The sequence below is a fragment of the Trichosurus vulpecula genome, chromosome 1 (genome assembly GCF_011100635.1).
Source record: "Trichosurus vulpecula isolate mTriVul1 chromosome 1, mTriVul1.pri, whole genome shotgun sequence".
Taxonomy (NCBI): Eukaryota; Metazoa; Chordata; class Mammalia; order Diprotodontia; family Phalangeridae; genus Trichosurus; species Trichosurus vulpecula.
Window position 1 is genome coordinate 74,430,679 of NC_050573.1, and position 16,051 is coordinate 74,446,729.

Here is a 16,051-nt window from a genome sequence, read left to right on the forward strand (position 1 = left end):
GTCAGGGGGGTAGGAGCAGGGTGGCATCCAGAAAGGAAACTGGGTTTGGAGGCCAGCTCAAATCCTGGCTCTGTCGTTTACGCTTTGTGTCACCTCAGTCAAGGCCATCCCATTCTCTGGACCTCACCTTCCTCATCTATAAAAGGAGACGAGAGACTAGATCACCTCTAAGGTTCCTTCCAGTTCTCGATCTTGTGATCCAGAGAAGGCAGAGACAAAGCCAGGGAAAGACTCAGGAGCCTGGTAGTTTTGTCCTCATCAGGCTATACTCTTCTCCCCCTAAGTCTAGCAGAGTAGTATATACACACAGTAGGAGTTAAAATGCTTGTTGACTGAGTGAATGAATAAATGAGAATGAAAGCTGTTTCCTGGCCTCACCTGGGCTATGTAGAGCAAGGAGTGAGTAGTCTCTCTGCTAGGCTTAGCCTGATTTCCAGACATTTTAAACCAGTTCGGTAGCTGAGATACTTGTTGGGAACATGGGGGCCCAGGTTGGGGGGGGCGGGGAGAGGGAGAAGCTGGCTGAGCTCCCTGGTCCCAGGATGTTGCTCAACACCCACTTCTGTGGATGAATGTTGGGTACTTCAGGGCAGAAAAAGATCTTATTCCAGAGGTCAGCCAGCCTAGCCAAGTCTGTTTAAGGGGGGCTTAATAGTGAAGGGGGCCCAAGGCGGGGAGGAAAGGCCATCTCCCAATAGAAAAGAAGACTAGACTAGTCTAAACTCCACCTTCTCTATGCTTCACTTCTCCTAACCTTATGCTTTGTCCTCATACCCTCACCTTTGCTTCTAGCACCACCCCTCTCCCAGGCCATCGCCCCAGCTCTGGTTTCACTTTCCTCCTTCTCCAATCTTAACCCTATGGTTAACCACTCTCACATGCTCTCTCTTGTCTTATTGCCACTTGGGCCCTACTAAACCCTAGCCCTATATTGGGCCCATGACCCACTCTTTCATGCTGTTGAATGGAGAGGGGATCACTTAACCCAGATCACTGGGTCTCTTCCCAATGTATGCTATCCATCTTTAATGAGGCCCTTGTTACCAAAGGAAATCCTTCTACTCTTCCCCGATGAATTCAGGGATCCAACCTCCAATTCTACAGAATCATGGAATTATAGAATTGGAAGGGGTCTCAGAGGTCACTGGGTTCAACCTCTGCTCTTACAAGAATTACTTCTACAACACACCTGACCAGTGGCCCAACCTTGGTATGAAGACCTCTCCAAAAAATTTATATTGATGTTTTCTGTTTTTACATCACCAAAGTATATGTTTGCTGACATAGAAAGGGCCTGTTTATTGCCTCTTGAGGAAGCCCATTGCACTTTAGGAGAAGTCTAATTGTTGTCCTTGTTGTTAAGTCATTTCAGTTGTGTTTGACACTTTGGGGTTTTGTTGGCAGAGATACTAGAGGGATTTGCCATTTTACAGATGAGGAAACTGAGGCAAATAGAGTTAAGTGACTTGCCCAGGGTCATATAGCTACTAAGTGTCTAAAGCTGGATTTGAACTCAGGAAGATGTGTCTTGCTGACTCCAGGCCTGGTGCTCTATGCACTATGGCACCACCCAGTTGCCCCCACTAATGATTAGGAAAAGCTTTATTATATCAAGCCTAAATTTTCCTCTTTGCGATTCCCACCCATTACCTTCAGCTTAGTGCCACTGAACAAATGTTTATTAAGTGACTTCTGTGTGCCAGGCAGGAGGGATTTAAAGACAGAGAAAAAAGGGGAGTTTGAATTCCTTCAGGAATAACAACATGCACCGTATAAATAAATAGAAAATATAGGTGGTAGAGACTGAACCTGTGACTTCAGCGGCTTAGGGAACTCCTAGGTAAGGAAACTCTACCAAGGCAGGTTGGCACCTTCTCTTCAACTTAGAGTCTTCCAGAGTTGCCTAGGTCATAGAAAAGTTAAGTGACTGACCCACAGTCACACAGATAGTATATGCCAGTCGGGACTGGAACACAGGTCTTCCTGACTCTGAGGCCAGCTCTTTGTCTACTTTGCCACAGATGCTTGTGAACAGAAAACAGAAATGCAAGATAATTTGGAGAAGAGACACCAGGAGCTGGGGGAATGAGGAAGGGCCTCCTAGAGAGGGCAACGATTGAGCTGAGTTGTAAAGGAAGCCAAGGATTCTAAGAGGCAGAGGAGAGGAAGGGGCACATTCCAGGGCACGGGAGGGGGCAGCAGTGTAAAGCCATTGAGGTAGGAGCTGGAATGTGGTGTAAGAGGAACTGGCACACAGGCCAATTTGTAATGTCTTACGTACACACGTAAGTAAATCCAAGGTAATTTGAGGAGGAAGAGAATAATTCCAAATGGAGAGGGAGGGGAATCAGCAGAGTTGGAGCCAGGAATCCAGCACCTGGAGCACCTTCAGGTGAGTTATGGGGGAGGGGGTGGTCACAGGGGTATGGGGGAGCATCTGAGGTATGACTGTTTCTATGCATGATTGAGGTAGGTTGGAAACAGGGGTCATGGGTGTTGAGGAAACTGAACTACTCGGGGCCAGTAGGTATGAAAAGGGGGGTGGCTGGTGTGCGGAAGAAGACCATGAGATAAGTATTGAACTCATTATGGAGGAGAGAGAATGGCCTGGAAGTCTACAGATGACAGCATCATGGCTCTGGAAAGGATGGAGTGAATTTTAAAAGGGGAGAGTCAGTTGCCAAGTGGTGATGGCAGAAAGAGGAACTGAAAGTGGCAGTAGGGATTGAGGAGTAGGCCAACATCTACTCTTGGCTCTATGTGTCAGGCACTGTGAGAGAAGGGAGAAGTGGCCTTGAGATTGTACAGAGCAAGGAGGGGGAGTGAGGAGAGAGAGAGAGACAGAGAGAGAGAGAGAGAAAGAGAGAGAGAGAGAGAGAGAGAGACAGAGAGAGAGAGAGAGAGAGAGAGAGAGGAGAGGGAGGGAGGGAGAAAAGAGAAGAGAACTAGCTACCATTTATTTGTATAGTACTTATTATGTGCCAGGCACTGTGCTAAATCTTTTACAATTATTATACACTAGAAGATAGGAAGGAATGTAAGGAAAAGAGATATAAGAACATAGGACTATTAACTGATATTAATGAAAATCCTATAAGTGTGAAGGGACCTTAGAGTTTAGTCTAATCCTGGGGCAGCTAGGTGGTGCGGTGGATAGAGTACCGGGTCTGGAGTCAGGAAGACCTTAGTTCAAATTTGGCCTTAGACACTTACTAGTTGTATGACCCTGGACAAGTCACTTATCCCTGTTTGCCTGTTGCTTCATTTCTTAAAATGAGCTGGAGAAGGAAATGGCAAACCACTTAAGTATCTTTGCCAAGAAAACCCCAAATGGGATCAGAGAGAGTTGGAACCGAAAAACAATAACATCTAATCATTTTATAGATTAGCAAACACAAGCAGAGAGAGGTTGACAGGGCTTGCCCAAAGTTATATAGATACTAAGTGGCAAAGAAGCTAAGATTCCAACTCTGATTCTAAATAACAGTAGTAGTATCTGCAGGGCTGTGTAGTAGTAGTACTCGAAGGTTTACAAAGTAACATGCATCCATATTTGATTCTCACAACAACTTTGGGAGGTTGGTACTATTAATATCTCCATTTTCCAGATGGGGAAACTGAGGGTGAGAGAGTTTGAATGACTTGCCCAATGTCACACACAACTAGTAAGCATCTGAGGCTAGATCTGAGCTCAAGTTTTGCTGACTGCCTGTGCTGAGCTCTGCCCACTCTGCCACCTGATTTCTCTAGTCCAGTGATCTTGCCACTCCATTTCAACAGAGGGAGGCTTATAGACTGGAAAATATAGAGGGAGAGCAGACAAGTGCCATGCACTTGGGCTATGTTAAATGTGGGCATTGGTTGCCATGACCAATGTAGTCACCTTGGTCAGTGAGTCACTTTGGCTGCTCATCCTGCACCAATCGATCTCAGGTTCTTCTTTGGCCATGAGTCCTTTCTGTTCCTGAATGAGCTAACTCATTCAGGGCTGCTTCCCCCTCTCCTCCCCCTTGAAGTTCACCCCACCCCTGTAGAGGCATGTGATAGAAGAGGGTGTGATGATAGCCATGGAACACTAGGGAGTGATGTCTCAGCCAAACTGGAGGAAAGAAGAGGAGGTAGGACAGTTGGAATGGGACAGAAAAGGAGAAGGAAGCAGACCTCCCAGAGTACTTCCTCTGTCCGCCTCTTTTCAGCTTTCTTCTCCAATTATATTGTAAGCTCCCTGAGGGCAGAGACAGTCTTATTTGCTTCCACAGCCCTTAGGATAGTGCCTGGCACATAGTAGGTGCTTAATAAATCTTTACTGACCATTTATTGAGAGGAGGACTTGAACCCTGTGAGATGTTGTCACATGGGGAACAGCTCCAGTCTCTTTGCCCTAATACTAGTTTTGGGGGATCAGAAAAAAGAGCTGAGCTTCTAAGCAAATTAAAGACTCTAAGAGGTAGAGAGGTAAAAGGGAACTGAGAGTGTATGAAGGAAAACCTTTGCAAAGGCGAGAAATGGAATGTGCTATTTAGAGAACTGCTACCAAGGTCACTTAGGCTGGAATGCAGAGTGTAGGAAGAGCCAGATTGTAAAGGACCTTCAATATGGGGCTGGGGGTGAATCAAGAGAGAACCACAGTAACAGAAGCCAAGAGAGGAGAAGGCATCAAGGAAAAGTGGATTGCCAGTGTCAAAAGCGACCGAGCAGTCAGATAGTTTGAGGATTGAGAAAAAACCTTTGGGTTTAGCAGTTGGTAACCTCAGGAAGGAGCAGTTTCAGTCCAGTGGTGATATCAGAAGCCAGATTGCAAAAGGCTGAGAAATGAGAGAGAAGGGAACAAATGTAGGCAATGAATCCTTGACTCTTTTTTTAGGAGTTTGGCTGTAAAAGCAAGAAGACATGGAGGACAACAGATTGAGGGGGAGGCAGGGTCAAGTGAACTTTTTATTTTTTTTAAGAATAAGAAGGTCTAGGCCTGTTTGTAGGCAGCAGGGAAGGAGCTGAAAGAGAGACTGGAGATGAGAGAAAGAAAGATTGACAAGGCACGCTCCTAGAAGAGATGGGAGGTGATGGGATCAAGGGCACAAATAGAGGGCCCTAGCCTCGGTAAGAAGGGCTTCCTCTTTCTCTGACACTAGAGAAAAGGAGAGGAGAATGAGGGATGTGTTATGGCTAGGGAAGGAGAGGGATTTTAGGGTCATTACAAACTTACAATCCATCGGCAAGCATTTAATAGGTGCTTACTGTGTACCAACACTGTTCTCAGTGACTAGGATACAAAGAAAAGGCAGAGACAGTCCCTGCTCCCAGAGAGCTCGCACTCTTAGGGGGCAGATATGTACATGCAAATCAGTACATACAAGAGACATTCAGAGCTGAAGTTTACAGATGAGGAAACAGGCCCAGGGGAATTAGTGACTTATCCAAGGTGGCAGAATCAGAACTTCTGGTTTCAAATCCAGTGCTCTTTCCACTGACCCACAGATTGGACACTGGTGAATGGTTGTGAGGAACCTGCGGCCTCGAGGCCACATGTGGCCTTCTAGGACCTCAAGTGTGGCCCTTTGACTGAATCCAAACTTCACAGAACAAACCCTCTTAATAAAAGGGCCACACTCCAGGACCTAGAGGGCCGCATGGGGCCTTGAGGCCGAAGGTTTCCCACTCCTGTCTTAGGTAATTCGTTGATGAAATCTCTTTTTTAGAATCATTTGTGCCTGCCATGAAGTTGTTATTATTGTTGTTTGGGTGGGGAAGACAATTGGGGTTAAGTGACTTGCCAGGGGTCACACAGCTAGTTAAGTGGCTGAGGCCACATTTAAACTCAGGGTCTCCTGCCTCCAGGGCTGGTGCTCTATCCACTGTGGCACCTAGCTGCCCCAAGCCATGAAGTTTTGTTTGATTTGAAAATGTATGTGGGAAAGGATGCAATTGATTCCCAAATCCAGATCTCCGAGAGTTCCACATCGCCAGCTGCTTGGTGGATTTCTCTACCTGTATGGCCCACTGGTAGCCCATACTCAACACATCCCAAACTAACTACATAATCTTGATCCAACCATTCCACTGCTGAGGAAAATAAAGTGGATGAAAAATGCCTATCATCCAGATTCTTGCCTATCGTCCAGATTCTGCTACACAGGTGAAAGAAGAACCTATAGTAGGTTGGTCTTGGACAGGAGCAGCAAATGAACTAGGCAGCAGGGAAAGACTGAGGAGAGGAGGACAGTTAGGAAATGACACATAACTTCTAATTCTAATGGTCCATTGTTTTCATATCCATAGTCTCTCAGTGACATGTTGCATAGTTGGGAGTCATGAAACACTTCAATCTCAGAAGAACTGAAATAACAGATTACTAAAGGACAGTAGAAAGCCCTGGGCATGTGAGAGGGAACATGAGCATGGAGGACCTGGGTGATTAGCAGAGGAGAGAAGCCCGTAGTGTAATAAGAACAAGGAATCAATAAATGGATGGGTGGATGGACAGATGGGTGGATGGATGAATGAAAGGATGGATGGACAGATGGATGGATGGGTGGCTGAGTGGATAGATGGATGGATAGATGGATGGACAGATGGACAGATGGATGGATGGATGGATGGATGGATGGATGGATGGATGGATGGAAGGATGGATGGATGGATGGATGGACAGATGAATGGCCCAGCTGGAACACTGGTGTTCCTGAGATATTAAAGAACTAGATGAAGGTCTGTCCACAGTGAGGTTTATGAGGAGGCTCAGATGAGAATGACACAAAATTAAAAACAAGAGTGGTGGTGGGTTCGTAAGTCATTCCTGTAGAGGAAGGAGTATCTACACCCCTGACATCATGGGTCCTCCAAAGAACCAAAGCATTTGCCATAGGATTTAAAGCTGGAAAGCATCTAGTGATCATTTAATTCAGCCCCTTAATTTTATAAAGGAACCAAGCCTAAGAATAAGAAAGGAACTTATCCAAGGTCAGTCTGGTACTAAGAGAGCCAGGATTTGAACCCAGGTCTAAGGACATAGACATTGATGGTATCTGCATGCTACCATGCCCTGCACATTGTGTGGATTTGCTACATTCCTTTGGTCACACCATTCTCTCTTTATCTTGGCCTATCAAAATCCAACGAAATCAAGTCTTGCCTCCTCCTTGAAACCTTCCTTGGCCATTCGGATATACCATGATCCCTTGTTCCCCTGAATTCTGCATAGAATGATTCAAATCACCAATTCTGTGATGATGATGATGATAATGATGATGACAATGATGATGATGATGCAAGACTGTTGTAATAAATGGTGAATCTGATGACTGCAGAGAAGCATGAGATTCAGAAGGCCTGATGCAAAATGGAAGAACAGAACTAGGATAACACTATGTAGCAATGTATCTGGAAGGAACAGAAACAAACCAATCAAAATTGAAGGCTGTGAAATTATAACGATCAAGCTTGGTCCAAAAGGAAGGCACCCTCTACACACACACTTCTTTGTAGAGCAGGGGGACTATGGGTGCGGATATGCAAGACTTTTTCAATATGTTGGCTAATTTTGCTGAATTATTTACCCATTCCCTGCCCCCATTTTTTTTTATTCTTTGCTATGAGATGGCTCTCTGAGAGAGGAAGAAGAGAGCGCTCCATTGAAAAATATAAAATAGAAGCTATCAATAAAAATGCATTTTTGAAAATTCATGGTAGTAACAACAGGGAAGTCAATTGTTCATATGTGTGAGTCATAAGGCAGCTAGGTGGTGCAGTGGCTAGAGCACTGGCCCTGGAGTCAGGAGGATCTGAGTTCAAATGTGACTTTACACACTTACTATTTATGTGACCCTGAGGAAGTCACTTGACCCCAATTGCCTCCGAGAGAGAGAGAAAGAGAGAGAGAGAGAGAGAGAGAGAGACAGAGGTTTTGTCTCCTACACAAGAAAGTAAGCACCTTGAGGATAGGCAAGGAGTGAGGCTCATACATCTGCACATGTGATACATGGGATACTAAACTAGATAGTCAGTGAGGTCGCCTCCCACTCTAAAATTTGGTGACTGATTCTGTGATTCTGACCCTCGTTCTAATCCCAAAACTGCCACTAACCAGATGTGCAGATAAAGGATGTGAGAAGCAGTGTAGAAAGAATGTTGAATTTTGAGTCAGAGGACCTGGATTTGAATCCAGGCTTGGTCACTTATTGGCTGTGTGACCTTAGGTGAAGCATTTCTCCTCTCTGAGCCACAGTTTTGCTCATCTATAAAATGAGTGGATTGGACTAAATGACCTCCTGGGTTCCTTCCACCCCTAGAGCTCTGATTCTGTGATCTTTCTGGTCCCTTCTACTTCCAAATATTAGGACCCTATGAATGAAATGCACAAGGGAAGCCCAAGAAGGAAAAGGAATGGGGGAGGGGGAAAGGAGAGGGGTTTCTGGAGGGTAAATATTTTGGCTTCATGAAGGAGGGAGAATTGACTAATTCCCCAGACCGATTAGTGGTAATTAACCCTTCACGAGGCAGTAATTATATCTGTTCCTCAGAAACTGTAATTAGCAGCAACTTGGTGCTCCACTCTCCTTCTCAGGCAATGCCTTTCTCCAGGCCTCTGGAGCCCCAGGACCTACACTTGTCTGGGGAACCCAGGCACTGAATCCTCAGCTGTGCCCTGCCCCATCATAGGTTCTTAGGATTCAAAGCCGGGAGGAACCTCAGAGATCATCCGAGACATGAACATTTAACCTGGGGTCCATTAACTTATTTTTTTTAATGTGTTTGAGACTATTTCAATAAAATAAATTTCCTTTTAATGTTATGTATTTCATTTTGTTCATTTGGAAACATTATTCCGAGAAGGGGTCCACAGGCTTCACCAGAATATCACCGAAAAGGTTCAAAAGCTCTGCTGCCATCCAGCCCCTTCATTTTTGAGTAATCTGAGGCCCCAAGGGGGTAAATGAGGGGTCCAGGTCACCCATTAGATGTCAGAGAATGAGCTCAAACCCAGATAGATTCTCAGCCTCTACGTCTTTTCACCCTCCCCCTCATAATGACTCGCCTCCCTGCACCGGAAAAGCAGGGACCCCACAGAGAACCAAGGAGCTTAACTGGTAGCTCTTGAGTCTCCTTACACATCCTACTTGGCTTTTTTTTTTCTCATGCAGTTATTGGGGCAAGGGTGGGGAGGAAAGAATGAGGAAGAACAGAGGAGCCTGGGGGAGTGGAAAGGGGGAGAGGGTGGTGGAGACAGCTGGAAACGGGTCCAGCACTCAAGTGGCTCCTGCTGCTGGGAGTGGGGCTCTCTGACCAGGGTGGGGCCTGAAGGAGCCAGGCAGGTGACTGGTACAGCTCCAACGGTTGTCATGGCAACTGGCGACTGGGTGACAGCCGCCCGAGGGGCCTGCAGGGCTTTTGTCTGGCCAAGGGTTGCTCAAGTAAGGGATGGAGCCCTAGGCAGGGGCAAGGAGGCCGGACCCTACGGAGGAAGGCTTTTCCAAAATGGGGCACGGGCTGGCCAGAAGGGGAGAGGAGACAGCCATCCATTTCAAGCACAAGCAAGATCAGAGCAGCATCAGATTGTGAGCTTGAAAGGATCTCTGGAATCTTCTCGTCCAGGGATTCTTCACTTTTTTGTGTTTTGGACCCCGCAGACAGTCCGAGGAAGCCTAGGGACCTCTTCTCAGAATAATGCTTTAAAATGCATAAAGTAAAATGTGTAGGGTTACAAAGGAAGTCATCTATATTGAAATAGAGTTATCAAAATAATACTGAAACAAGTTCCTGGATCCCAGGTAAAGAGCCTCTGGCTACTCTAACCCCTGCATTTTACAAAGGAAGAAACTGAGGCCAAGACAGGACAAGGGACTTGTCCAAGATGACACAGATAGCTCCTAAGTGACAGCTGGGGAAGGAAGGGGGTGGTGCTAATTTGATCTGGTGTTGGGAGGCAGTGGGATGGGATGGTTAGAGCTTCAGTTTAGAAGGCAAGATATCTGAAGCAAGACTGAAGGCAAGACCGAGGCTGCAGGCCAGGGATTATGGACTGGTCTGGGTTGGTCTCTAGAGAATATGAGGACAGAAGGCTCTCAGAGAGAACCTGGCTGGTTTTTAAATTGCCACCATCTACCTCCCTTCCCTGGCTTCTGCTGCCCCCTATCTGGAGATGCAGGTAGACAGGGCCCAGGCCAGAATGCCACAATTTGGGGGGAGGGGTTGGAGAGAAGGGTTAGTCATTTTCTACCCCATTGTGCAGATTTCTTCTCCTCCCTGCCCCCCTTTCCTAGGCGTTGTCCCCAAGAATGTCACTGGGGGCAGGAGGAAGGGCGGGGTGGGAAGGGGAGCTGGGGTGACTTACCTGAGCCAGGATAGATCTCTCCTCAGCCTATGGGCCACCCAGGATCTGCGATCTGGGACTCCAGAGTTCCTGCAACACACCAAACATGGGTCAGCCTGCCTCTTCTCCGCAGACCTTCCTTCCCTCCTATTCCTGGGGGTCCCCTCGGGCTGTTGCTGTGGCTCATTCCTGCTCTGAGTCTTAGCTGGGCAATCCTCCTCCTGCACACCTCTCAGTCTCACAGCCCCCAGCCCTGCCTTGGCCGGCCACTGCAGCTTTCTCTGCTTTACTCACTCGCTAGTTCCTCTTCATTGCACATGTCACTTTGCTTGGTAATTAGAGTCAATATCCCTGGTTCCCCTCGGAGGCAAATGCATGTGTGAGTGAGAGGAGGATTGTATTTATGGTTCTGGGGTCTCTCTGTGCATATGCAGGTTTTCGGGCATTTATTTACCTGCGGGCATTTATTTATCTGCGGGCCTATCTCTGTGAAACAGCTCCGTGTGTGTGTGTGTGTGTGTGTGTGTGTGTGTGTGTATGTGGTGGGGGGTGTCTCAGGGTGGGGGTGGGGTGCAAGGCACTGTGCATGTCTATTGGCATGGAGGTGTCTACATCATTAGAAGGTGTATGTACCTGGGGCCTGTAGTTCTGGGTGGGGGAAGGGGGTGCATGTGTGTTTGCGTGGGTTATCTATGACTGTAGCTTTGTGTCTCTCCAGTGGAGTGTGTTTGTGCAAGGGTGTACATGTTGGTGGTTGTGTATATGGATCTTGTATCTGCAAAGATGTGTGTAGATACCTGTGGTGGTGCACCTGAAGCCAGGTAATGTGTATCTGTGTGTGTATGTGTGTGTGTGTATGTGTGTCTTTGTATTGTGCAAGGCTGTGTGTGTATCTGTCTGTGACTGGGAGGCTATACAAGGAACTGATTTGTGGATCTGTGGGTATGTTTGCAAAGATGCAGAGGTACCTGTGAGCCTACAGGATTGTGTGTGTGTGTGTGTGTATGTGTGTGTGTATCTATGTCTATGTATCCATGCAAGGGTGCATATGCCAAGGTATGGAAGTCCCTGGTGAGTATTGAAACTTTGGGTACACTGTCTGAGGTCCTAAGCAGTCAAAAGGGCCCTAGAGCCTTGATGATATCACTTCCTCAACTCTTTTTCTTAAGGATCTCCAAGCACCTTCCATATCTCTTCCTGGGGGGTCTCCAGAAGTGAGCAGATGTTGGATATTTATTCGTTCTATAAGCATGTGCATTAGTTTGTGTTTGGAATATCCAGCAGAATGGGGAAACTGAGCCCAGGAATCCTGCCTTGTAATGTGACTTGTTTGTTTGTTTTACAAAATCCAGCCCTAGCCCTTGTGGGGCAAAGCCAAATGGGTAAGGGGCGGCCTGCTCTCCTTCCAGGTTTCTGGCCTTCGGGGCAGAGCACTTCTCCCCAGCGGCCCCCAGGTGGCGAGCTCGGCCTTCGCTGCTATTTAAGCCTTGTATGGGCGGCTGGAGAAAAGCATTCCTTCAAGAAATGGGGGGCTCTGCCTATCTGTGCCCAGCCCCAGCTCGAGCCCTTTACCCTGACCTAGCCACTTCACCAGACCCTAGGAAGCCAACCCTCAGTCCTAGGAATCAGCGCAGTATAAAAGGAATTCGGGACCTGGGTTCACATGCCCACTCTGCTGCCAATGGGACCTTGGGCAAATCACCAAATTCCTCCAGTCCTAAATTTCCACATCTGTAAAATGGGGAGGTCAGAGTAGATTTCTAAGGTCCATTCCATCTCTAAATTTATGGTCCTTCGACAATGGTAGCTAAAATTTACGTAGTGTTTTAAAGTTTGCGGAGCATTTGACGATATTTAATTCTTACAACAACCCTGTGAGGCAGGTACTATTATTATTATTATTATTATTATTAATATTATTTCCACTTTGCAGATCAGGAAACTGAGTCTGAGAGGTTTAGTGGCTTATCTGTAGCCTCCCAGATAGTAAGCATCAGAGGTGGAATCTGAACCCTGGTCTACATAAATCCCAAGTCAGGCACTCTATATCTTCTACTCCAGGCTGTCTGTCATGATGCCCAGAGGTATCTGCATTCATATTTGTACAGACATGCTCACTGAGTATGGAACGAGGCATGACAATGTCTCTCCTCTCTTTCCCCTGCTCTTCCAGTGGCTGACAGACAAGAGAGAAGGAAATAAGTGATGGGGGAGGGGTGAGGAACAGAGAGCCTGCACCCAGAAAATAGACTGCGAGCTAGAGATTCTGCTTATACACCCTTTAGCTGAGCAAAGCAAGGGCACCATGACCTGCTCCCCATGCATGGGGCCAGGAGAGTGTCCCCACCCCCAACTCCACCTCCCAGCAGCTTCTAGGGCCTCCTCATTCACTCATCAAGGGAAGGCCTGATATATTTGGGTAACCTGATCACCGATACACAGTGTCTGAGCTCTGGGAGGCATGGAGTAATGGTGAGAGATGGGATGTTGGGCCCAGCTGGCTCCTTCTGCTCAGAGGGCCAGTCCTCCAGCACCACTTCTCTGGCCAAGGGAAGAAGCCAATATGGCTCCTGGGGGTGGCAGCTGCTGCCCTTGCTGAGGAGGAGATGGGCCCTCAGGATCATAGCTCAGGCCTGCTCCAAGGCCCAAATTGTCAGCACTGGGGTGGGGAAAGCCAAGGGAAATGTTTTCATAGGAATGTATGTGGGGGCCAAAGGAGCTGACCACTGTAGATAATATTCCTTGAGACATGTTCTGGGTGTGTGTATGTGTGCACATGTGTATATGTATATTTGGGATGGGGGTGATACGTTTGTGTTACCATCATATGTGTGTTTCTGTGTGTCTACATTTGATGGATACATGTGATTTACTATGTGAATATCGAGCATGTGTTTGCATGGGTCTTCACGTGTGTTAGCAACCAAGCAGCCTTTATCAAGAGCCTACCACATGTCAGGCACTGGGTTAGGATGCAAAGACAAAAGTGAAGCCTTAAGGAATTTAAAATCTAGCTGGAGGGAGACAACATCTGCATATATATATATATATATATATATATATATAGAGAGAGAGAGAGAGAGAGAGAGAGAGAGAGAGAGAGAGAGAGAGAGAGGAGAGAGAGAGGAGAGAGAGAGAGAGAGAGAGAGAGAGAGAGAGGAGAGAGAGAGAGACAGAGAGAGACAGAGACAGAGACAGAGAGATACACAAAGTAAATACAAGGCAATGGGGTGGAGGAAAGCACTAGGAGCCAGGGGATCAGGGAAAGGCTTCACATAAGAAGGCAGAATTTGAGCAGTCTTGAAGGAAACTGAGAGGCAGAATCAAGGAGAGTGTGAGGCGGGAGGGGAGATGGAGTATGGTGTGGTAGGAACAGTCAGAAAGTCGGTGTAGGTGGAGGATGGTACACGAAGTGGGTCAAGGTGTGATAACCCTGGACAGGTAGGTTGGGGCCAGGTGGTCAAGGGCTTTAAATGCCAAGGGGAGTGCCTGGTCTGACTACAGCACTCTGCCTCTGGCTAACCCTTGTTTTTCTGTAGTTGTGGTTGTTGTTTTAAATGTGTTTTTATTGATATCTTTTGTGATGTTAAAGAAAAAAAAGACATCGACAAAAACTCATGCCCTGTAGTTCTGAGTCAGTTGGTAAGTGTTTGAAATTTTATAGCTGTTTCCCTGATCATCCATTCTTTACACGTATGTCTGTTAGAACCATACATAAGACGACTTGTACTTCATTTTACACGTATGTTCAGGCAGTTTATATGTAAACTCTTGAAAGTGGCTGTTGTTGTTCAGTGGTTTTCAGTCATATCCAACTCTTGTGCGACCCCATCTGGGGTTTTCTTGGCAAAGATACTTACAGTGGTTTGCCATTTCCTTCTCCAGCTCATTTTACAGCTAAAGAAACTGAGGCAGAGTTAAGTGACTTGCCTAGGGTCACACAGCTTGTAAACATCTGAGGCTGGATTTGAACTTAGGAAGATGAGTTTCCCTGACTTCAGGCCCACTGTTCCATCCATTGCACCGTCTAGCTGTCCTAAAAAGAAATTCATTCTCGTTCAGTCATTTTTTTTCAGTCAGGTCCAATGCTTTGTGACCCCATTTAGGGTTTTCTTGGCAAAGATCCTGGACTGGTTTGCCATTTCCTTCTCCAGCTCATTTTACAGATGAAGAAACTGAGGCAAACAGGGTTAAATGGCTTGGTCAGGATCACACAGCCAGTGAGTGTCTGAGGCCTATGACCCTTTTATTATCAAGCACAGGGAGACTTAGACACTGTGAGGAGGCATTAATCATTTTAAAGCCCTGATTCTTTGTGCTCCATTCCTGTGGACACTCCTCCTCCTCTTTGGAACTCGAGATTCTGAAGACCTACTGGCCATTGCCCTCATCCCTCCCAGGAGAGGACCAAGCTCTGCACTATGCTTTTTAGATCCTTGAGAGCTGGAAATACTTCATTTATGTCTTTATATTCCCAGGACAGTGCCTAGCACACATAGCAGGTGCTTTAATAACTTTTGTTAATTGATTATCTGGTATGTAGGTTTGTATTTATATATTATATATTTATATATATATTTCATATATAAATAATGTTATTCATATGTATGAATATGTGTGTATACATCTCTCTATATATATCTATATGTATATATCATAGGGTCATAGATTTAGATCTAGAAAGGACCTTAGAAGTTACCTAGCTCACCCTCCCATTTTACAGATAAGGAAACTTGAGGTCCAAAGAAGAGCAGCAATTTGCCCTGGGTCCAGAGATATGAAGAGGCAGAGTGAGGATTTTGAGCCCACATTCTCTTGCTCCAAATTCTCCTGACTGTACCCCCACTGCACAACACCCCTCCCCAACCCCAGGTAATTTTGCAGTTTAGTGATCAAATAGCACTTGTGTTTGACTTCTTCGTGATCGGTGCCTTAGTCTTACCTCCCATTCAATGGGGCTATTCTCCAGCTTCTTCAGACAGCAGAGTCTGAGCTAGCAAAGGGGCAGGCCTCCCTGGAGGCAATTAAACAGTCTGTGTTGTTCACCAGGCTATTGGATTTCTTACACATTCCTCCTGTTGATGCTCCAGCCCCTAGGGCCTCTGCTAGCTTTATGAATACAACTTATTAATTAGCATCAATTAATAATCAACTTCAGGGTTATTGTGGCGCCTGCTGCAGGGATCCCCAAGCACTTAAAGACACATAAGCTCATTTTGGTCCCTGGCATGTTGGGAAGAGGGCAGAGGCCTGGCCAGTGTGGTCATGGTAAAACAAGGCCTGGGCACAAGCCAGATGCCCACAGTTGTCAGGAAGGTGTTGGCACTACGACCTTGGAAGATGATGTCAGGTCACTGAGATTAGGATTGGCAGTGGGTCTTGGTTTCCCCATCTGTAAAATGACAAGGGTGGGGGACCATGAGATCTCTCAGAGCACTTTCAGATCTAAATCTACATTGCATAAATAAGCATTCCTTTCAGCCAACCCTGAAAACCCTACACGGTGGTTTCCCCTAAGCCTGCTCTTACCAGTAGTTGACCTGGCTTCCTCCGGAGTTTGGTAACAATACAGGTAAACAGAGTGATCAGGAGGGACCTGAGACCTCCAGTTCTCTCTTAAACTGGAATCACGTAAAGAACTACATCTCTTAAAAAGACTGTGTTCACATGCATCATTCATCCATTCTGCAAACATTTCTTTACAAGGGACCTACTGTGTGCATGGTGCTATCTGAGGCACTGGGG